Raw genomic sequence first — 24,556 nt, forward strand, 5'->3', positions numbered from 1 at the left:
AGATGCGTTGCATATAAACCAATAATGGTGAGGAGGAAATAAACCCACAAAGGCTTCCATAGAAAGGAATGCTCCTAATATTTGTATCTCACATCACTTACATCTTTTCTCGACTTGAACATCTTCCTTAGTGTCTCATTTCTGCTTAGCAGCTCTAGCACATCTTAACCTAAGACAACCGTAACCCAAGACAGCTCTGACCTAAAGAAATACTAGCCAGCTGATTTTGAAAGAACGAGAACTTGGCATTGATAGTTTCTCAGTTATCAGGAATAACGAATTGCTCTTTGCACAACAGAAAAATGCTAGAGAGCCATGTGTGCCACAGTAATATCAGCTTTCTTCGTGGGCAAGAAGCAAGAGAGTTGTACCGATTTAGCAGTTTTATCCTCATGTAACTACTATTGACATATCCAAAGACTGATCTGTAACAAAGGGGTTTGAGAGCTTTTTTACGTATTTTTTTGTCCTACCTCTCCTTAAACAATCATACCTTCAGACACAGAAAAACACCCCAGGTCTGGAGTAAATGTTTTGCACTTAAAAGCTTACACACAGAAGAATGGAAAAGCACTAAGGATTGTATCATATTGCGTATGAATGATGCATATGTTCCACTAGCAATCTATTAGTAACTTTTCCAAGCTAAGAAGTGCTTAATTTAGCTAATTTAATGTTGATGTGTATGGTTAACTATTAAAACTCCTTCTGCAGGTTCTGAACTAAAGGCCACTGTTGGCCATATTCAGTTGTACTCAGGCTATGTTACATCCATGGGTTTTAGTCTCCTGCACAAGGCTTTTATGTAAGAAAACTCTTCAGACATTTTAGATTACTTAGATTGGAAATTATTCCTGGTTTGACAGTAGGACCTATTTCCCTAAAGGCTCTTGATTTCTAAACCCATGTGGAGACATATTATAAGAGATGGGCACAGCCATCTGGGAAGGTGTAAAGTGACGAATGACCTGGATAAAGGCCATAAACCAAGTCATTAAAAGAATTCACAATAGTAGAAGAACCCACATTTTTTACTAAGATCCCTCTAGACTAGAAAATGTGACATTAACCCATATACTCTATCTATCAATCTTTTTTTGATGGTTTTTACAGGACCTAAAATCCCTTTTCACTGGCGCCTTTTTCTGTTGGTGGTATCAGTGTTTCTTTAGAATTGTAACTTTAGAAATATTTTTTTAAAAAATAGCAGAAACTTTAGAGATGTCTAAACTAGCAATGTCTCACTTTCTCTGGCACCCTGAGAATATGGGTCCAGCCTACATCAGTCAGAGATGTATGGTTTCAGTCCTTCCTCACTGACAATGGTGTAAGAGAAAAACCTGAGAATAGAAGTATTTCAGCTAGGAAAGACAAGTAATTTCTGCTATACGAGTTTTATTCATGAACTGATAAAAACATTCCTTTGCCAACACACGCTGTGCTTAAAATAAGGATGTTTATTGATATAGATATCCTGGCATACCTGTATTAGCAAACACTTTCTACTGCAGAACAAAACCAAAAAAGTATCTTCTTCACTAGAATTTTTTTCTTTTTTATATTTTGAACTACAAAAAGCATTAAACTTAGAGCAGAAGGTTTGGAGAGAGTCAATTTCTTTAAAAGGTAACTTCTTTCACTTTTGAAGCAAATTTTGTTTTCTGCTACTGTCCTGACCTAAAACTAATTACAAATACTAATATGAAAAAAGCAATTTCAGACATCTTACCCGTAAAGGCTACCTCTATATTCTGTAGCTCCATGAGTCTAATCTAGTGGATTTTCCTTGTTCTCATCATGCTAAACAGAAACAGCTACTACTGATGCTACACCAAACAGAAGACTTTCTCACCAACTATACATACACTTCCATGTATCCATATGACTTCCAATATAGCCATATATTCTGTCCTATACAGAAACAAGAGACAGACAAAGAAATGCATTTGGAAACTAGTTTCAGTTGAGTCCAACTGACATGATGTGGGAGCTAGCTCTTCCTCTTAAGTTCAATCTTTTGTTTTATCAAAAGAAAGACTTTGAAAACTCTTATAGGAGTCACTTGCTAAGAATACTAAGGGATGGAATTAATTTTGCTCTGAATTAAAAATTCTAGATTTTTTTTTATTCCAGGAAAGAAGTATCTAAAAATCACAGCAAGTCTGTCACTTCATGATTTTTCCCTATTTTAGCATCTGAGAAACAGTAACTTCAAGGTACTAAATGTCCTTTACTTTCTGCATATAGAATTGCAACTATTTCATCTATGAGCAAAATAGATACTTGGTAACATTATTCTAAAAAAAGCTGGAGAAAATAATAACAGTTCAATAATAAGGAAAAAAACTATTGAAATTCTATACAATAGTATCTGGAGAAAATACTTGGAATAAATTATTAGCCTGTATTGATTTAATGCTCTTTCCTTTGAAAACCCTAACAGTTTCTTGGGAGACTATTATAGACAGATTTATCTGAATTTTGTCTCATTCTGTGGTACCTTCACACCTCCTTGAGGAACAATTTACTGCAGAAACAAAATATTTATATTTCTTCCATTTTAAATCTAAGGGAAAAAAATCAGAACTGAATTAGTAGTATTGAACTTCTTGAAAAAAAGAATTGGAAAAGAGCAAATTAAATATAGGGAACATCTTGTGATCTGATGTACTGTGAAGAATTTTCACAAAATTTATTTTTCAATGGCAAGGACAAGACTATGGATTTCAATAGAGGTCAATTAATTAAATATACACCCCTTAGTTTTCTCAGGCTCTGTGAGAATATAACAAGTATGTAATACTTAATTTGAAAGAGCACAAGTTATTTTATAGAGAAAAAACACTGAAAATAGAGAGGTCATCTTATCCAAGCTGAAAGATGTCAAACAAACCTGAAAAGGATAATCGCAACAAACAACTTAAGATTCACTCTTTATTTTCTTATTATCAGAATCTTTTAAGAAATGTGTTGGTATTCCCTTGCTCAAAGATCCCTTTTCCAATAGTGTTTGTTCCAACTGACTTTAGAAGCAACAACTCACACCAGGATGTTGTTGGGGTAAGTTATTTAATGACTGCAGTTCGGAAGAACCAGACTGATTTAGTGGGTTCAGTCCAGGTTTAGGTAATTAAAGCTTGTACAGCTGAATGAGTTGGAAGGACTGTAGCAGCTTTATCTTGATCATTCAACAGGAGAAACTCTTCTGACAACCATTTAGGCTCAGTGCCATGTAAATATTCTGGCATAAGTAATTCAATCCTCTTCACTCAGCTTCCTTGCAGCAATCTATGGCCTCTTCAAAAGACTTCTAATACTATTTGCTTCTGAGGATGATAAGATGCATACAGACTGCCTGTTTTAGTGTTTTGCAGATCATTTAGTACTCCCAAAATTTTGAAGTACATAATTATGCTTGAAATAATTAGAATCACAGTTAAAAAGAAAGGAAAAAAAAAAAAAAAAAAAAAAAAGCGGGGGGATCCCTGTAGTTAAGTGTGCTGGAAAATTTGAACTGAGTTTGGGAACCCGCTGTACGTGACAGTCTGAACACTTAGACCTGACCCATTATAGTTCAGCAGTAAAAATCTCATTGAGTTCAAGGAGTTCAAGAATGTGGAAAGGGAATCCATGATATTAGTATATTTTAAAATGGGCAATAGAGACATAGGTTAAAAGAAGGATCCAAGCACTGAGAAGAAGAAAGACTAAGCAGTATGGGGGTGAAAAGTCAAGAATAAGAATTCATTTTATCTCTGTCTTCTTTAATGCAAGAGGAATAAAAAGAAATTTTATTTGACAGAGTGCATATGGAGCAAAGAAGATCCATGTTCTTCCCAGCTCTGGCAACTGCTACTCTATCTTTTATTTCAGCTCTCACGATGGAGCCCATAAACATAGCTCGCTGCAGAATAAAGCTGAACATGAAACAGAAATTTTAAGTACACCACCTCCATGATCTTTCCCTTTGCCTATGTATAAGCATATTAATCCATCCTCAAAAGTACTGACGCCTTCCACATAAATATGTGCTCAGATTCCTTTGATATCCAAGAATATATAAAGTTGCTTATCATCCCCTATCACAATGCTATACCCTGCCCCAAATTCACTGATAGCACTTCAGAAAAGAGAAACCAAGAAACTGATGTTGGTAATACCCCTGCGTTAGTCATATTTGGAGTCAAGGGTCCCTCTCCCCACAAACACTTAGAAATCATAGTTTCTTTGGAAATTTCTCGAAGGAGCACTGATGCATGTCCTGTATTCCGTGACATAAAGCAAAGCTGAGAGATAATTATCCTGTAAGCACAGAGTCAGTGCAGTGTAAAAGGTGCCAAAAATTCCAATGCTGTCATTAACTTCTGCTGACTGTTTGTCATCTGAGAGTGGAGGACAGCCCATCAGCCTGTACTGGTAGATGGGGAGATGAGAACATACCTGTACACAGTAGGATATTTATAAAATCTAATCATGGAGGAAAAAAAAATACAGAAATTGCCTCACAAAGAGTTGTAGCACTTATTTCAGTTACATGACATTTCATTTTTCCTCTAGAGCCGGCAATGTCATATTGCTGATCTTTCCCTGATTTAAACCTAAGTTTCCAAAAACCTATTAAATACTGAATTTTTGTATAGTCCCTGAATTGAAACAGGATCAAGGAGGGAAAGAACCACTAAATTAGTGGAATATTTTGTCTATTTGCAGCGGATCTATTTCCTCTGAAAGCTGTCAACTTTAATATTTTAAACTTTTTTTAAAGCACCCTGTAAATATTAGCACTTAAAACAAGGGGTTTCTGCTCTCGCTTCTGCATTACAATGCAAATAAGCAAAGAAATTGCCTCTATGCAGATGGTAGTGTACTACTAAATAAAAAAGAAGAGGAGCACCAGACATTTTCAGTCTCTGACTCCAGCCACCTCAGGCAGGCAAAATAGAAGTACTTTAGAAAGGTGCCTCCACTCAAAGGCACGATCATATGTACGCAGCAGACAGGTTTCAAAACGTGCTATAGTAAACTTAAGACATGCAATACAAGACCAAAAACCTAGAAGTATAATGTGCCATAAGAAGAGAGCTTGAGAAATCAAAAGGTTTCACCACTGGCGTAGCTCCTGGAAGAGGAATGCGTTTGTTATATAAAAGCCCCAGACGATACTATAAAAAAATCGCATTCCATATTACAGAGGAAGAAAAGTACAAATTGAAAAACAATCCCAGTAAGTCTGATCTGAGCCTGCCTAAGTCCTGCCCAAACCACAACATCTAAGAGAAAAGTGAACCATTCCCTTGTTCTCCTGCCTGGATGCCAAGCTATCCCTCAGGAGGTTAGAAAAGAAGTGCTGTTGGTGCTGTTAGTCTTTTAATTACTGTAATCTTAGACATTTCTCTAATTGGATTAGCCTATAGCCTTTTCAAACAAAGCTAAATTATTGAGTTGATAGTGCAACTGTACTTTGGTTTGCAGAAAAAAAGCATTCCTGTTTATTTGTAGCATCACAGTATTTACCATAAGTATCTTAATCCACTATTTATTTCAACTGATTAATGTACATTTTATTTCACTGGCTGGCCAAGTTGTATAGCCCCTTCAAGAGACAAGTTGCTGAACTTCTAAAACATTTTAACTTTATCTGATTTCTCTTTCATGTCTCATATTGAGTTGTAAAATACATTTTTCTTATTCATAAAGAGTGCTACAAACGGAGATTTCAGCTGAAGTCTGATCTACATGACACCTGCTGAAGCCACGGACAAGAAAAACCATGTATCAAATTGAATGAAGCGGGATATAAACAACAGCACCTTCAGTAGTAGGTGCATTGCTGAACACCGCATCAGCAGAGCTGGTTAAGACGTATTGCTTTGACTGTTGTATTTTATTCTCACGGCAATAGCAGATTCAGTGTACTTCTGTTGAGACTTCAGCAGGTCTTATTCTCCTAGAAAGCTCACAGCAGCAGGACTAAGCCAACTCTGAGGTGCTACTGCATAAACTGAAATTTCCCAAGCTGAACTCAGTAGTTTAATTCACCGGTGCTAGATGTGAACACAGAGCTTCACTTGGTTCAATTAACCTCCAGGTGCAGTTCCCCAGATGGTATGAACTGGCATTGCACCTAACTCTTCATGTATTTCCACCTTTCCCCTTTTCCTCTTGGGCTTTCGGGAACATCCATTCTCACCTAGGCAGGCAGGCGGGCTCCCCCCAGATGGCCAGGAGGAGCTCTAACAAAGAAGAGCTTTGGTGACATTTCCAACTGGCATTTTTTCAGCTGAGGCTTAATCAACAGCAAGGTGTGCTGATGCTTGGAAACATCAGAGTCCAAAACCAGGTGCAGTTCAAGCGAGATTTCAATTTGACAAGAATATTCTGCAAAACTCACAAAATCAATTTGGGGTTCATATAGCTGTCACGCACTGTGTATGGAAAGGAAGTAATTTAAAAACCATAGCACATTCCCTCACCACCTATTCTACAGCTCATCCAGTCAGAATGGGTCCACTATAAGAATCTGAATACTGAGCATATACACTTTTTATCCCTGAGAATATAACTGGGCAAACAGACAACTATTATTACATTACTTGCTCTCGCTACATGCCTTTATCTGTAAACTTTCCCATCTTGATAGTTCCTTGCAGATTTTTAAACAATATTCAATGGATATGGAGAAATGGTAGGAAAATAGGTAAAGAAGAAAAAAGACAGAAAGCAGGCAAAACAGTCCTTGTCAGAGGAGCTTGAAAGCAGAACAAGATAGCATTTTCAAGGACTGTGGAGCACATACAGTAACTTCTGTGAAAAGCGAGGGAAAAAAAGTAGCCAGTGTTACAGCTTCATAATCACTTTAATAGGCCCTTTTATTGGTGAGTCCAGTTGCAAAATGAGTCTCCTCTTTCCTTGGATTTTCTCTCTCAAAGGTTAACTGGCTTTACATTTGTCTTTTGCACTTCTCTAAACCTACTGAGCGTTATCTGACTGTCTATGTATTAATCTTACAACTTTAGTAATGTGAACTTAGTTATAGTGTTCACTCTCATTTTTATGTATGCTGTCTAGGAGCATTTTGGCATGATGGTTTAAAACTCTTAACATCAGATTAGGAATTCAATTATGCATTAATAAAATTATTTGTATGAATGTTTTGGTAGAGGACTGAAACACCTGTCCATATAACCTCTTACTAAGAGCATGATTGTCAACACTTAAACATATTCTGCTTTTCTGTTAAGATGTTCCACAGACATTTTCTTTGATCAAAGGTAGATAAATCCTGTGCTACCTGAGTAGTACATGCTAGAACATAGAATATATTTGTTTATACTGTTGCATTATAATATGGTATGATATAATAAAAATAAATTTATATTCCTACATTTCAACCTGAATATCTTTACTTGGGCAGTAAAAGGAAGAGGGCAACTGTCTGATACATCTCACATAAAAACTCAGTAATTCAAAAATCTGAATGATAAATCTTATGTTACGGTAGCTCTGTGACGCTCCATAGAGGACCTATGTATCTAAACCAATGGATGCATTACATTCCTGATTTAGATAAGATTTTTAGCTGCTATAAATGTTATCAAAATCCTCTAATTTTTCTCTATTTACTAAAATATACTAATCTTCTATCAATAATATCTTGTAAAGCACTTTTATTCTCGTAAAGCAAAGGTTGGCCTTAGCAGGCAACAATCAACGATGGAGGTTTACATTTACAGAGTCTTAATTTATTAACTGCTTTTTAGTCCCTAACTTAGTTTTGAAAATTTTCTTAGAATACACTCTACTGCTACTAAACAAACAAAAAGGTACCTTTCCATTCAATCCGTGAACGTTTACCCAACAGCACACATCGCAGTGGTTTTATACCAGCTTTCCTCTGAAATCAGGAAACACGGTCCAGTTTCTAATGCTTTCCCTTAGCACTTCTCATCTTTCAGTATGACATTTCATCCACTTATTTATTTTTATAAGGATGCTTCTTCCTAACAAATGTTCTATGGAACTCAAAGGCTTGTGTAATTGAATTAACAGGTTTATAGAAAATAAGTTATAGCCAAAATTGCAAAGGTGGGCATGGGGAAGGAAGAAATATTTCAGCAAGATGCAGCCTATTATGTAAATTTCTCACCACATGCCATACATAATGAATAAACCTTGTGCTCTTAACACTTTGATTATAGACTATACAGACAATGCAAATTAAAATTCCTGCTGCTCTATAAACGCAATGAGAGGAAATTATGTAAATTTTAACACATTAGATTGATTTGGTTGAAATGAAACCTGTTCCACTTGATGTTTTAGGGGAAGAGCCACAATTACAATGATTGAGAAAGTGCAGTGTTAATGAAGTGTGTTATTGCTAATCAATTCCTCCTCCTCTGGTAATGGCACAGGCATGTACACTGTCACTACATCATTCACTGGCAAATGCAACCACTCACACCACCACGTAGCTTACATAGCAGAAATTAAGGCTTCCATAAACTCATGTATATGGTCCCGTCTAACATCAGAGATTTCACAGTAAAACTATGATAGACGTTCAGGAAGGGTGTGTGTTCTCATGTATATACACACATATACGTAAAACTTTTTGGCAATACTGCCTGGCTGACTGTAGTACTGCTGTCTTGAATGCTACTGTAGATTTGGTGTGATACCAACCAAGTAACTTCACTTTGAGCAAAATAATCACCTCGCTACTAGCCGGTGTCTTGGAAAATATGGAATGAGATTATCACATGGTAATAATTTGAACACATTTAGTTAATTGAAATGAAATGAAAAGCAAGGTCTTTCAAACTTAAAAGAAAGTTTTCCGTCCAAATTGAAGAAACTGGAAAAAAGGACTCAGTGGTGTCAAAAGTTTCACACAAACAATGTATCCTTCCAGTAACAGTTACCTGGGAATTATGGTAGGAATTTGGAATGTCTTTACAACTGAATATAGTTGATTTCATTCTGTAACCTTCTTGTAAGGAACTGCAGTGCACATAGCTGATAGAGCTGTTTTACAGTTAGCTGATATGTGAAGTATATTCTACCTTCCATACACGAAGCAAGGAGCATGTCTCTCCAAGCATCATGTCACCATTTTAAACAAAATACTTTGTAGAGATCCTCACCAGCATGACAATGAATTGCAGAATACTGCACTGTTATCTTTTCTTAATTATTTACTGGTTTATATAAGATAATTAATCAGATTATTTATCACAATTTTGCATTTCGCAGTCCCTTTGTTCTATAAAAATTTCTATGGCATTTTTAAAGAAAAATATTCATTTGCAAAAGGATCTGCAGTATTAGAAATCTGTGGCAGTTATTGTTTCCCAGGTAAATATGAGAAGGTGGGATGAGCCAACCCATTTTATTTTCTTTATATTTATATAAGTTTTATATTCTTCTCGGAAACATTTGCCACCACATATAGTGACTGCATTTGTTTCCTATCTCTACTGACTTGTCTCCCACTAATTTATTTTTGTTCCTGCTAAGATATAAGGAAGCACTCTGCACAGAGACATCTCACTAGCTTCAAGAGCAGTTTGACACACAGGATTGTTGCAGGTTGTGAATAAAACGCATACAAAATCAGGACAACACAGGCAACGAGCGAGCTTTTATGCAGAAATTACATAGCAGATAAACATGCAACAAAACACACTAAGACTGGTACTTACCGTAAGAAATTTTAGAGTACTATGGTCCATGAACATGGAAAAAAGAGGGGTCAGGCCCCAGCTGTGAAAGGAAATCTGGCAGACCAAAAGAAGAAAATGCAAAAATAAAAATAAAAGGGAAAGATACAAAGGAATTAATCTTTCCTAGAAATAAAGTGATGTTTATTTTTGCAGGCTGAGAATCCATTCTTGTGTGAGCATGCATGTCTCCTATGTTTAGGGTTTTAAAAATGCCAACCAATTTTTGCTCCATTAATCCTGAGCTAACGTGACTGCCACCGATGGTGAAAAGCACAGAGAGTGCTTGAGACTGAGCACTGTTCCTTCAGACCATAGGCCTCTCTCCCAACCCTAAATTTCTTCTGACTTTTGGCTGGGGCTGCTGGAGGAATCAGCTATGAACTCTTTCCTCCGCATTAGGGTGCACAGTCTACATTACACTGTGCTAATTAGACTCTCAAAGCATGACATGGTCAAAGAGCCACTTAGAGCTTGGCAAAGAGAGATTTGCAAAACAAAACATGAAAAATCACGTAAGATTGAGAAACAGGAAAAACAATGTCAACTAAGTGAACTTACAGGAGTAGGAGCTAAGCATTTCAGTTTGCAAGGTTTGGTACAGATGTTTAGTTATATAAAATAAACACAAAGAGTCACAGTGGTAAATATCTCACCCCACAGGAATCAGCTTAATTTCCAGCTCATAATGATCCTAGAAAACTGAATCTCTCCATGCTAGCTTTTGCTTGAATTCTTTGACTTCAGACTGCTTTGTTTACAGGAAAAAGCTCTCTGAAGTTGGAATATTAGAAGGGGTGAAACAATAAATTTCCCATATTCTAATATCCAGACATCCTGAGCTTGTTCAAAGACCCCTTGGATTCATGAAGGCAAATAATTAAATTACCTGAGCTTTGATCAAGGAGTTGCTGCAGTCCCTTTTTGATGTAGAACGTGGCTGTTTGAAGCTCCAGACAGATAACTAGCCCATATGTTTTTTAACCCTTTTTCTATTAGTAGCAAATTTTATGCAGTGTTCTGGCATTTCAAAGTGAGCACCACAACATCATTTGGGGACACTGGTCCAATAGGATCCTTATACCACACACTTGATGGGATGTTTATTGAAAGGCTGAAACTCCCCCTCCCAAATAAGCTGAAATGTTTTTTCAGTCAAGATAACTTCCCTTAATATTATGCTTTGGAAGCTGCTCCTTAGATGGCATGTCACCAAGACACCAAAAAAATAAATCTGAGAAGCAAGGGGGGTTGGCTTTGCAATACAAGAGTTTTCATCACGTTCCATGCTTTCCAACTCTTTCCCCCAAAAGAAAAGTGAGTGAGCACATACTCATCTAGTGAAAGAACACTCTTAAAATAGGAAAAACAAATAGATAGATTTAAGCCTTTCATTTTTCCCTCACCTCAAATGCAAGCACCTGGATGAAGTCATTTTTGCCATTACCAAGTCAAAGTCCTAGCCATGCTGCCTGCAAAACAGAGCAGAAACTAGAAGTCAATAAAGATGCTATCCTCTCGTCTGATTTCTAGTTTTGAATATGATTACTGAAAGAATTTCTCTCCATAAATGAGGAATTATGCTCCTCTTCAGTCTAGGATTCTTTTGGGACATGAGGAGGTTACTAAAAGGGCATAATTAGAAAGCATAATTAATATATAGGGATCTCTTACTCGGTTCCCTATACAGCTTTAACAACATAGCCATATATATATGTATACACACACTCCTAATTTTAGCAACAGTTCCATGGATTATGGAAATGACCTCACCAGACTACTGAGAAGTGGGAAAAACACTTTTGCAACAGGACTTTTTCTGGTATCATTCACGGTAGAAAGGCATCTGTCCTTCAAGGCACAGCTGTGGAAAGGATTCATGTCATTCAGACTGACATCTCAATTCATAAGGATACAGAAAGCATAAGAAAGCATAATGAATATGCCTGGCTTACTATAGATAACAGACAAATTATTTTGGGGCATGAGGATGTAGATAGAAATTCATGTCTTTACATTTAAAACACTCGATATGTTATTAAAAAGTTGGTATGTTTCTAATTTGTTGGAAAATAAAACTTGGGGCCTTTTATAAAGCCCAAGGGGGAAATGCGTATAATCAATTGGTAAGAATGAGAAAGGAAGTTAATGTGTATACAATTTTATGGTTTTTTCCATTAAGTCACAGGAGCTGCATATATAACTAACCTGTGAAACAGGAAACCGTCATATCTGAGTGACTCAAAATACTCCTTGTAACATTACTGAAAAGCATGAAAGGAGGAGCTGCTGATCTCAAATTCAAGAAGCAATTAGCATTCATTAACTCAAAGTAATAAACTGCCCAAGGCATTTATGGGTTAAATATAGTCTACTTTTAAGCACATGGAAACAGTTAAAACACAAGCTTTTCTACAGTTTATTTTGAATGATTTCATTTCTAGTAAAAACGGATTTAATTTCCAGATGGGGTATACCTTTAGGCAAAAACATTCTTCTTCTCTCCTCCAGTAGGCAAAATGATTTAATACCAATGGAAAAGTCTTTTGCACACATTATTAATTTCATTTACATTACTTTCTTTTCTTAACAAAGTATCAATGACCTTCTGTAGATTTTTTTGCAAAAAAAAATAAATAGAAGTTAAAAGTCCTATTTTTGGTAGGTCTCATATTATGTACAGCTTTCAAGAAATAGCTTGCTAGTCATTCATTTTTGAAGGGAAATATCGTAAAGGCTAAGTTGTTCCACAGACTGTATACAGTGATAATTAGAAAGAGGATTTAACAGCTGTGAGAACAAAACACAGTTTTGCACCCAGTTCATCAGTAATCTGATACATTAGACAATCTGGTTCATGTCTGCTGCAGAGGATGGCCCACAGAATCCTATGAAGGCAGTAATTACAGCTAGTATACTTTGTGACCTCTAGCTCATCATAAAAAAAGCCAAGGTCATGACAACAAGCAACTGTCAAATCTTAGTAAGTATCAGAGCTGGCACTTTCTCTGTAGACTTGATTATTTCAGCCAAACTCATTTCTTGTTCAATTTGGTTGGATAATTAAACAAATATTAGTGCAATTTCTTACATATGATAGCATATTGACAGCATTCCTAACACTAGTAGGACTAAAAACTGGCTTAGCCCTGAAATGCATACCCCCATGTAAACTCTGTTTAAAAACATGAGTTAATGTAACTACCAAAACTACTTTAAATTTCCATAGCAAGGATATTGTTCAATAATACGTCTGTCAATTGAATAACCCCATGGACTCCAACACAGTTTCTCTGTTTTAGATCAAGTTGACCAGACACAATTTTAACCAGTAAAGTGTAAACGTCAGATAAGTAGTTTAATCTTGTCTGCTTATAGAAGTCATTGAAAAAGTCTGCTGACAACAGTAACAAAATTCTGAGCATATATTAAATAAGGTGGACATTTCCTTAGCCTTCTAAATGTACAAATACATGCTGAAGGTCACAGTAAGGTGGCATTCAATGTCAACTCAAGGCCATTCAAAAAAAATTAGACTTTTGTAATTTGACTTTTGATTTTCATCATGCATTTTGCCTGCCCCTTTAAAACCCAGGCCAGCAGCCACTTACTAATTTGTGATGTATAGAATCACAGCATATCACTGCAGCCTGGAGTAAATCTTTGTGTTACCTTTTCCAATAGAGTTCATCATGTCCTAGATATATATGACATCTGCATATTATATATAAATGGTCTAGCGAGGCAGTAAGGCTGGTTTCCATGTCCTTTTTCATTAGATTGCTTGAGTATTTCTCAGATCACACTGATGTCACCTTATTTAAATGCAGAGTTTTCTTTGTTATGAAGTAAATATGTAGGAAGTCATTGAACATATTGAGAATGGGTTTTTATTCATTCTAACTGCTCCCAGTAGTTTGACGTATACCTAGCCAAATACAAAGAAAGACTTCAGTTTATGGTTCCAAAAAACTAAGTAATACGTGCAGAAGGTAACTGCACATTACTAACTACCAGATTGTAGTGAGAGGTATGATTACACTGAAGCCTAGGAATAGGAAGCCTTTGTTTAATTCGGGTAGAAGTAATAGCCAAAGGAGAAGGCGAGTGTTGGATTAGCCTGACCCAATCAATCAGAGAAGAACGTCTCCACATTTGAGGATAGGTGGCAACGGTTGAGTAAAACAGAAATGTGAAAATAAAAAGGAAGGCTAGAAGAGTCCGCTATACCTGATAAAATGGAGGTTATGGGAGGGCAGAACAAAGTTTGCATTGAAAAATAGGAACCTTTGAAGGTGAAAAGTTCACTGAATATGAGATTTTGCACTGTAGAGGGGGAGCAGAAGCTAATAAACTAAGGCATAAGAAATATCATCTAAACGTAAGCAAGATCAATGAACTCAAGGTGATGATGCAGGAACCTGAGAAACCAAGAACTATGCCTAGGAGCACAGGCTCTACGTTACCAAGGTCGTACAGACAGTAACCTTAAATGTTGTACATGTTTTATTTCAACCCAGATCACGCAGATACCCCAATTAGCTCTGAAGTCTCCAAATCAACTTTGTACAGATCAGTGGGCTGTGAACCGCAGTACAGGACTGGGAATCATTGAGGAAGGGTTCATCTTAAACGAGCTTCACTACAAGGGTATAGTCAAAGACTGCACCGCAGAAACCCACATACTAGAGATCTCTAAGAGGAGTGTTAAATTTAGTACTTGCAACATGACTACATGTTCATAGTTTATGAACATAATTTTTTTCATATAAATATTGCAAAATTCACAATTTTAAGGACCGAAAGAACTATAATGACCATCCTAAGTCTGACCTAGTCACTTGTATTGCTACCTAATCAGCCCTTTTGTATGTAAATGATAAATTGTTTGTATGTAACTGCCAATACCCGCTATGTTTTCCTCTTGCTTTAGAAAAAGAAATGCTATGTAAATTGCCACCGTGCTAAAAAGAATTGAAATTCATACTAATCAGCCATATTCTCTGAGCTATACTAGCTATAACTGGAATGGTAACAAATAAAAAGGCAACAATCAGTGGTGGACAAAGTTTTCTATTTGAATCAGAGCCCCAAGTAAAATTATTATTCAACTGCTTTTCAAAATTTTGGAACCTCTTAAGTCTGGAGAAATTGGGTTTGAAACACTGAATGAACTTTCACTAATGTGAAATATTGAAGATCTGCACTGGAATTTCAATTGCAAGAAAAATATGCTGAAAGAGAATGAGAAGGAGACGTTATCTTTAAAAATATCTGTTCACTGTGTGCATTGGATAAACGTTTGAGTGATTCTTCAGTTACATCAGTCTGGTAATCCCTGTGGTTAAATAATGATGGTTGCACGCAATATGAAACTGGAGGTTTTGATCATTGCGCTATATATATTGAATTAACCTGGCAGCAATCAACTGTTTTAATATTGGTTATACCTCAGAAAAAGCTTACAATCATTTCTGCCCTGGCCCGAAAGTACCCTGTAATGAAGAAATGCACTAAAACCTTGTCTTGAATAGTGATCTAAAATGAACTGAGTGACACTTAGAAATACCTAGCTACATCAATATGTGGTCAAGTCTGCTGAAAGGGAGGGCTGCCTGTGGGAAGCACTGCTCTGAAAAGGACAAGATTTAGTCCTAAAATTTCATGTGTGTTTTCTGGTGCTAATGAGACCAGGTTTTTATTTTGTAAATGCTATTCAAAGTCCTGTATTTACCTCAGGATTTCTCTCAGATAAAATTAAGTTATTATTCCAAAAATTAGGGACAAACTTTTTGAAAGTCAATTTGCTCAAACGATTTAAAGGTTGCATTTTTTACCTGTTGCTTCAATTAAAATTTTTCAGTAACACACAAAAATTCATTTTAACTATATATACGAAAATATACGTAAATGTGCAGAAAGTACACAGAAGATGTAGGCAGGTACATAATGTTATATGACTGAAAAGGTCTGTCTGGGGGCTGGTACAGTTACAGGTATTCTGCTCTGGTAATGAAAATACATTTATTTTTGGTTCAAATGCCAGCCAACTTTGCACAAATCCTATTTCTTTTGTTTGCCTTACGATGTCTACATACAAAAAAAAAAAAAAAAAAAAAAAAAATTAGTTGATAGAAGATGAAAGGAGTAACGCAGTTATTCATTCAGCAGCCAAGATCTTTGAGATAATTACTTTAAATCAAGAAGGGACAGACCATTTAAATTTATGACTTAATGCCGACACAGGCATGTATTAATAAAACAGTTAGCATTAATGGAAATAGGGTTTAGTCTCCTGATTCAAATAGAGCTATCATTTCTGGTTTATACTGAACTAATGACTTATCCTTGGCAGAATAATATGTATGCATGTATTTAACTATTTAACTTAACCACTGAGACCAATTAATATGTTTCTGAAGTTTTATTTTATTTAAAAATATATATCAGCAGCCACACTGGGATAAAAATTATGTTGAACCAGACTTTCTATGGCACCAGTTTAACCTCAAATGTAACACTTTCACGTGGAATATCTGATGATCACTGAAATGCAGTGCAGAAGCAGCAGCTCTTCAATGGGATTGACATCAAGTTAAGGAACATTTTAGCTTACCAAGACAATACAGACCCTGTGTGATTAGGAGCTCACATGAAAAGAGATGGTGGCTGCAAGAGGGTACACCATAAATTTAATCTCTATCCCACTTGCTAATGTGAGGATAGAAGCAAGGAACAAACCTGTGCACAGCCATTCTAAGCCAGGCTGTTTTCAAGCTCTGGGACAGTACTGGTGCACTCCAGTAGGGCAAGAAAAGCTGCACTAGTTGCATCATACAAAGATAAGGGAAATAAATGCTTGGTGCTGTGAAGCTTACAAACATAGAAATTCTGTGAATTGTCTTTTAAAGGGTTATTGAATATAATTCCTTCTGCTCATCACTCCAGTCTTCGCCTGTGTGGGCCTCTGTCTCCGCAGCATCATTGGGAGTTCATTGGAACAGTGTCAGACCATGCCAACACGTTTCAATGAAAGCTTTAGTGTTAACTACTTTCTAGATAGGTACTTCCTACAGCTTACGTTCGTGTATCAAAGTTCTGTTCAATTTTGTCTACGTTATAATACTTCATGATCCACAATTGCATTTTATGTTAGTTTATCTCTAACATGGCTACAGTCTAGCTGTTGATGAACTATTAAATCATCACCATAATAATGAATTATACTTGGAAACCTCTTGCTGCATTGTTCACCAACCACTCTGGAAACTCCTGGCTCCTCTTTTACATTCAGTTACTTGGTCCTTTTCTTTTAATCCATTTACATTGATTTCTACTACTCCAACTCTGCCTGCCATTGCATTACAATTAAGAATTCTGATGAACTCTTGCTGATTCAGAAGGGAGAGGGCTCTTACTCGTTGCCAAACTTTGGAGGAAAAACACAAAAAACCCTTAGAATTTGCTTAAGCCAGCACTTTAAAATTGAAGAGCTAAATTACGGCTTATGGAGCCAGCAGAGCTCAGTGGGACTGGGGTGCCTGAAAGCCACCGTACCACCCAAGCAGCTATGGAAGAAGGCCTTATGCCGTTGTCAGGCAAAATTAACCATAATGTCACCTTCCCCACAGGCACTGCTCAGCAGCAGGGCTGGCTGCTCCAGATATTTGTCTCTGAATTCCTGCTGGTTTGCAAGGCACCGCTAATGTCCCAGCCATGCGTTATGTTCTCTGGAGGGCCCTGAACATGTCTGGCAGCTCTAACTTTTCCACCCACCTTGAGGGCATCTAACAGTTTAAGGGACGTTCCCTGCCCTGGAGCTCAGAGGATGGGCAGTTACCAGGTCTCGGACTGCTCTTCGCAACACAGAGCTCCTCAGCAAAGCGGTGCTCATTTTCCAGCGCAGTAGTTACTAACACTCTCACCAAGAGTTGTTACTCTAAGGTAGTTCTTAATTAATATCCTAAATCAGGTGATTGACAGAAAACCATACAACTGCTATGGCACCGTGTTGCCCATTTTTGGCATCAAGGTTGTAGACAACAATTTCTATCAGACACGTTAGCTTCTCTGGCTACGTTATCTGCCCAAGTGGATATAATACAGTATTATAAAGTTCTGCACTCTTACTTATAGTAGATATTTCCTATACACAGGAATTTGATTGGTCTATGAGTCAAATCAATGATCTGTGCAGCCCAGCATCCTGCCTTTAGCAATACCCCAAAGCGGATGTCTAGGGGAGAACATCAGAACAGGGCAAGTGGGAACGAGACTCCTTCCAAGCCTGCAACCATTTAAATTCTATACTGTCCTGTACGTCCTTTTTGGTCAGCATTTGCAATGATGGGTTGTAGCAATGTCTTTTATATTCCAAGGTGCTATGAGATATACAGAAATGATTTGGACCGGTCTATTTCTCTCAGTTCTTCAGTTGTAAGCTCCACTGACCTAGATGTGCACGTGTAAAAATAGACCAATTTGGCCTAATACGTCTTTTTTTCTGTCAAGGATGTCTTTGTAAGATCTCTCAAGCACGACAATATTTTTGAAAGAAATATTTTTTGTTTCGCCGTATCATTTTTGCTGTCTTTAAGCTCTTTCTCTTGGCATAGCAGGAACCGAGACCGTCTTTGAAAAAGGAAGAAAGAGGCGGCAGACCCCTTAAAAACCACTGCCCCCGAGAGGCCCGAGCTGTTCATTTTACACCTCTACTCCAGCTGCGGCACCCTTCGGACAATCCGAAGTTACAGGATTCCAAAACTTTGTAGCGAGCGCCAAGGTGGGTAATACGACGCCAGAGGTAACGCGATCCACCGACGAGGACGATGTTAATCCTGACAAACTGCCTGAGCGTTAGCCCGAACCGCAGCGCGATCGAATCCCGCCTCCCCCGAGAGGGCCGGCGATGCTGGTGGTAACAAAACGGCTTTTCACAGCGCCCTGAAAAGCAGCCGGGCCGCCGCCGGCCAGGCACCGAAGAGCATCAGTGCCCTCTAGCGCCCGCCCGGCCGCGCCCGCCGCCGCCCCGCCGACACACCCGGCCGCGCCGCGCCGCCGAGCCCCGGGGCCGGGCCGGCGAGCCCCGGGCCGCCCCGCCGCCAGCCCCGGGCCGAGCCAGCGAGCCCCGGGGCCGCCCCGCCGAGCTCCGGGCCGCCCCACCGCCGGCTCCGGGCCGAGGCAGCGAGCCCCGGGCCGCCCCGCCGCCAGCCCCGGGGCCGAGCCGGCGAGCCCCCGGCGAGCCCCCGGCGAGGGCGGCCGCGGCAGCGCCGCTGCCAAAGCTGTGCCCCCACGGCCGTTGCGCCGGGCCGCCTTCCACCGACCTGTTGAGCGAGGCGGAGCGATGGCAAGGCTCGGCACCGGGAGAATGGCTTCCACAAATCCCGGCTCCTCCAGTAAAATCTCTCCTCTGGGAGTATCGCGTGCAAATTTGCTACCCTTCGGTAATATTTAAATGACTTTAAAGTCCTTCCTTACACGGGGAAAGAAAATGAATGGGTTTAATAATTCGGCGTACGCAGGCTTGCGCTAAAATGAATCGATAATTTCACAGTCCAAGAGTGCCCTAGTCTTCGGTATCAAAACCCAAACACGGGAATACATTTGCTCCTAAAATACTGTAAAAGGCCTTTAGAAGCATATGACTACAATGGTCCTTAACTGATAGGAGATAAAGCAATATACATATGACATAAACCGACAACACTTAAGTGTAAAGTAAGTCCTCTTAATTCATACGGGCAAACTGCCTGATCCAAACTACGTTTAAATCAATGGCCATCTTTCCATTTATTTCCCTAAGCTTTGAGTTGGCCCCAACACAGGGACAATGATGCCATTAAAAAAAAAAATATATAATAAAGTGGGTATAGCATAGGAAATTACACACAGATTTTTAGCTTAAAATGCCAGTAGAAAAAACTCAGACACACAAAAAAGGCTAGGAAGCGTGTTGCTAAACTGTTTCAAATTAATTGATTCCAGATGAGACCTCTGTTTCTCACACACTGGAGATATTTCGCTAAGCATCCAGCTCACAAAATGGATTCAAAATTGATTTAGGGGGTTCACCAAAAAGAGCAGACACTAGTTTTAAGTTCAAAATTACTTTGAATTTCTATGACGTCCGAGCTAGAAATAACTTCTATTAGAAATCTCAGCAATAAAACGTTTGTTGCTCAAGTTATGCTTTGTTTAGTTACAGCATTTGCAGAAAACAAAAAAATGTTAGTCTCAGTCTACTGGAAGTCTGAACTTCACATATGTTTCTTATACTAAATTAAATTAAGTATGTCAAATGTTGTCAGAATAGCACATTAATTGAAGCTGAAATCACCTGACATATTTTAAAGCACTTTATCAGATAAATAACAGAAATCATTCTAATCTTTGTAGTTTCCCCACATTGTTATGCAAAAGAAAAATTAATTTAGCTGTCCTGTCTCTCAATCAAGCATTTCCATACATATTTCCTTCTGAAACTGCTGATGATAAATCGCAATGACTTATCTCATCTCTTGACATTACTATTGTAGCAGCATTTGTGGTAATGAGGTAATCTAGTTCCTAGTGATTTTTTGGACAGGCAACACTTAAAATTTTAGCAAAGTTAAAATTGATGTAGAGAAGTCTATAAATGGCATTCTCTGTCCATGCTCATTCTCTGATGCTCTAGTGCAAGGCTGAGGGGAAAAAAAGTAAATATCCTGTTCCAGGGCCTAAGAACGAGAGCTTGCAAAAGAAAGATGTCTTTTAAGTAATTTTCCTAAGGAATTTCCAATTCTTTTATTGAAGATCTTGTTCTTAGTTCTGTAACTTTATTTTGTTCTTCTCCTGCAAGAGGAAGGAGAACTGCTTTAGAAGTACAGTCAGAAACTTCTGTTTTCTAGAGCATAGTAGACTGAGAAATATGCTAGAAGACTGTTTTGTGTGTTAAGGTATGAAGCTCAAACCAGACCTTCTGCTCTCAACCTCCCTACTGTTCTTACTGCCCATCTCCCAGCAACATGAATTGTGCCGCTCTGCTATGAAAATGCCCTTCAGAAGCAAACATCTGCAATTCCACTTCCATATACTTCTACATATCTCTCCAAACAAAATCATCCAAAGGATTGAGTACAATCATTGATTTGTGTTCCAAATCTCAGTGGACAGACCTGAGGCAGATGTCAGGTTAATTACTGAAGAACTTCTACACGGAAAGCAAATTTATTTATTGGTATACCTTAGCCAGCGTAGAAAGAGAGAACAAAGTATTTACCTGGGGAATCACACAGACTTTGGAAACATTGAAGCAAGCATAAGAGCAAGGGAGGGGGAAAAGAGACGGACATTCACTAACGTCTGAGTGCGTGCTTCCCTGCTCCTGAATCTGTTACTGCTTTTCTCATTCAACAGTTTCATTATTAAATAATTCAAAATACTTAATTCCTTAAGAGGGGTGCAGTGTCTGTGAAATTCTTGTTGTATCACCATCACAAATCAACAGGAAGAATGTCTTTCCCAGGGAGTCACTAGTCATTGGAACGTGAAAAAGAAATGAGCATTCTCCTTATGAAGGGCCAATTTCTGAATTGCTAAAGAGGTTCCTTTGTCACAGATATCTTGGTAGGTAAATACTATGTTACACAGCCACACTGTCCTTTGTAGCAATGGTACAAAGAAGATCTCCTGGCATATACTGGTTCTCTCCTCACCAAATGAATATTTAAAAGGGTAGACAATAAAGGGGGACTTCTACAGAAGGTAAAGGCATTTGTATCATGATGTCAGACTGCTATATGTGCTCCCGGAGGACTGCACAGGAAGCACTTTTATTCTAAAAGTTAATGGTATTTATGGGGACCCGCAGCCTGATCTATTTTACCTTTCTTGGGGATGTGCTAGTGCATGTATCACCCAAGAGTCTAACGCTTTTTGGACTAAGCCGTATTAGAGACAGATACCATTTTGGTACCCTATGAACAGTAAGGCATCTGAAAGCCAGCAAGCAAAATAAATTAAAAAAAAAAAAAAAAAATCAAAGTCTTTCCCTCTTTTATTCTGGATAGAGTATCCTTCATTTCATGCACTCATAATTTCTGCATATCCATTTCGTGCCTGGGAGCTACAGTGCAAGTAAAAGATTTTCAGTTCGGGGCTTTCAATATCTGCTTATCCGGAGGAGCATTTCAAAACGGACAAATGCTCGCCCTCCCCCCCCCCCCCCCCCCCACCGAGCAAGAGCTGAAGGAAGGAAAAAAAAAACCCAACCCCCCCCCAAAAAAAAAAAAAAAAAAATACCGTTTGCCACGGCGTTTCCTTTCTCCCTTCGGAGAGCCTATCTCGCCCCTTCGGGGAGCCCGCCGGCCGCCTCCGCGCGGAGCTGCGGCAGAGAGCCGCGCACCTCGCCCGGCGCTGCCCGGCCCCGGCGCCGGCCCCGGCCGGCAGCACCCCGCTCCCGGCGCCCTCCCCGCCGCACTCCTGCCTGCCCCCAGCCCCAGCCCCGCTGCTGCTGTCAAGTTTCTGGTGCACACGCACGCATCCTCCGGCTCGCTCCTCCTGCCCCGAGCTCCAGGAGACGACCGCTCCCCCCCCCCCCGCCCCGCCAGCCCCTTCCCTTTCCCCCCTCGCCGAGCCGCCTCCTGCCCCCCGCCGCCCGGCTCGCCCGCCACACGTCCGGCGCCGGCGTGCCCCGCTGCTCGCCGCGGCTTTCCGGGGCTCCCCGGGGCAGGCGGCTGCGGCCGCCGCTTACCTGCGGGTCCAGCGGGGCTGGCTGCTTCCCTCGGCCGCCTCCGGAGGAGGGAGAGGAGGCAAGTCCCATTCACAACTAGACCCCGAGCAGGCACGGCAGCATCTTCAGCCTATTACACTCCACTGGCAGCGGCTGCTGAATGAGGCTCCGAGCTAGTGGCAGGAATTAGAAAGAGGGAGGGAGGGGAAAGGGGAGAGGAAAGGGGAGAGGGAGGGAGAGGGAGCAAGGGGGAGTGAAGCAAGATTAGAGGAAGGGAAAAGCGGGAGGCTGTTGCTTCTTCTCTCTTTTCTTCTCCCTTCCCCCCACCCCGAGAGGAAAGCAGACCCCAGCGCCTGCCCTCCCGCAGGGCCCCGCGTCCTGAGTGCCCTCTCATGCCTGCGGGGGAGAAGTTGGGGTTGGAAGGGCGAAGCGAGGGGGCCGAGGAGCCCAGGGCACTCTCTCCCTCTGCCCAGCCAGGCCTGGCGACGGCTAGGGTACGCGGTCCCCACCCCACGGGTCGGTTCTGCACCCCCTCAGCCACGCGGGCGCCCACACGCACGTCTGCGAGGGGGACGGGGACACCCATCCTGCCGGGCTGGCGGGCTGCGGGGAGCGATGCCCTGTCCCTTCCCTGTCGCCACTCCTCTGCAGGCAGCCCAGGACCACCCCACGGTGGCGGCGGCGGCGCCGCGGGTGGGCTGAAACCCACGCCAGAGCCCCGGGCACGGCCAGCCGTGACCCACTGCCGCTGGAGGTCTCCTGCGTGGGGGGCTACCCCTACCTCGTAGCACAGACAGAGAAATCGTCTGAGCTGGACAAACAGCAGGAGGGTTTTATACTGAATCCAGTCATGTTTCCTGTCATGAGCAGACATTTGTCCGGGGGGGGGGGGGGGGGGGGGAGAAGAAAAAGTTCCCCAAGCATTTCTGGACGTGGAAAATCGTGGTCTGTTGTAGCTCACAGCCAGAGGCCGAGGCCAGGCCTCTCTGCCCGGGCAGGCTCCCCTCCCGCTGGAGGTGGAGGGGGTGACCCTTTCCTTCTCCAACACACCTGACTCAGGGGCTGCCGCTCGCTCGCTCTCACTCTCTCTGTTTTCGTTACCTAAAGTGAAAACCCCGGGCGCGATTCCCAGGTGGGGCTGAGCTCTATGAGGCCAGGGAGAAGTGCCCTGAGTCAATGTACCCATCCCAACCCAGAGGCAGCACGCAGTCCCCTCCTGTCGTGCCCACACGGGCACACGTGAGCCTGCAGGTCCCCTCTCACCCATCCGCTTTCCTCATAGCGGCCAAGACCTGTGCGCTCTGAGGTGGCTGTCAGCACAGTCAGTGCCATCTGTGTAGCTGCGGAGCGGAGCAGCGCAGAGCAGAAGAAGGAAGGATGCAATGCGCAGCCCCTCAAGAATAAGGATTGCATTCACTGTTGGAAATAACTAGGTACCTCTTTGTGAAGATAATCTGCCCATCCTCAGGCAACCCATCCGACCGTTCACCCCCCACGCCACAAGGCAGCACTCACGCTGCTCTGCGACCACACCACTCGGCCCCAAAGAACAAGGCTTTTATAGTCTGTGGTTAATTAGCTCTGCCAATAACTCCAGGCAAAGAAAAAAAATGGCACAAAAGCTGCCACTGTACAAACAAAGAATTTGGAAGGAGGAAAGCTGATAAACAATGCATCCTAAGGAGGCCGAGGGACACCGAACTTAGCACAGTGGAGTAGCAAGTCCTGCCTGGTGTCAGCCCCAGGGAAAGAGCAGGAGCCTTCTGGCTGCAACGCTCGGGGCCTTGGAGAATTCAGGCTAAAATTTCCTTCAGAGAGATGTTGAGCGTTCACAGTTCGATTCACAAATGCACCAGGGAAAGGCCTGCACGTACCATGAGGTGGAAGGGCACAGGCCGGAGGGCTCCGAGGCGAACGCAGGGCGAGGCGGCCTGGAGCACTGACGCAGCACCCAGGACCACACTGGGACCCAGCCGGGATGAGCAGGGCAGCCCTGGTGCGGAAAACTCAGAGCTTGGGACAGACAGGGGAAACCAGTGAACAAACCCAGAAACACCCTGGGGTGAGCCGAAAGCATGAGGTTACAAGACAGCTAATTAATTAGTACTGCAGTACTAAGGGC

The 24,556-nt window shown here is 40.9% G+C and overlaps 1 protein-coding gene across 6 annotated transcripts in view; it reads right to left on the reverse strand.

The window, feature by feature from the left end:
• Nucleotides 1-23,078, reverse strand: part of CDH11 (cadherin 11) — an 84,603-nt gene extending 61,525 nt beyond the window's left edge. For 5 of the 6 annotated variants that reach the window (XM_030025815.2, XM_030025809.2, XM_030025814.2 and 2 more), the window contains exon 1: nt 22,456-22,642. The gene's annotated coding sequence lies outside the window, so the exon portion shown is untranslated. Of the gene's footprint in view, nt 1-22,455; nt 22,643-22,993 lie in introns of those variants that run through there. The other variant, XM_030025810.2, reaches the window with a different exon arrangement.
• Nucleotides 23,079-24,556: the final 1,478 nt, after the last annotated feature.

This window comes from Aquila chrysaetos, chromosome 9, assembly GCF_900496995.4.
Source record: "Aquila chrysaetos chrysaetos chromosome 9, bAquChr1.4, whole genome shotgun sequence".
In the NCBI taxonomy this organism is placed as follows: Eukaryota; Metazoa; Chordata; class Aves; order Accipitriformes; family Accipitridae; genus Aquila; species Aquila chrysaetos.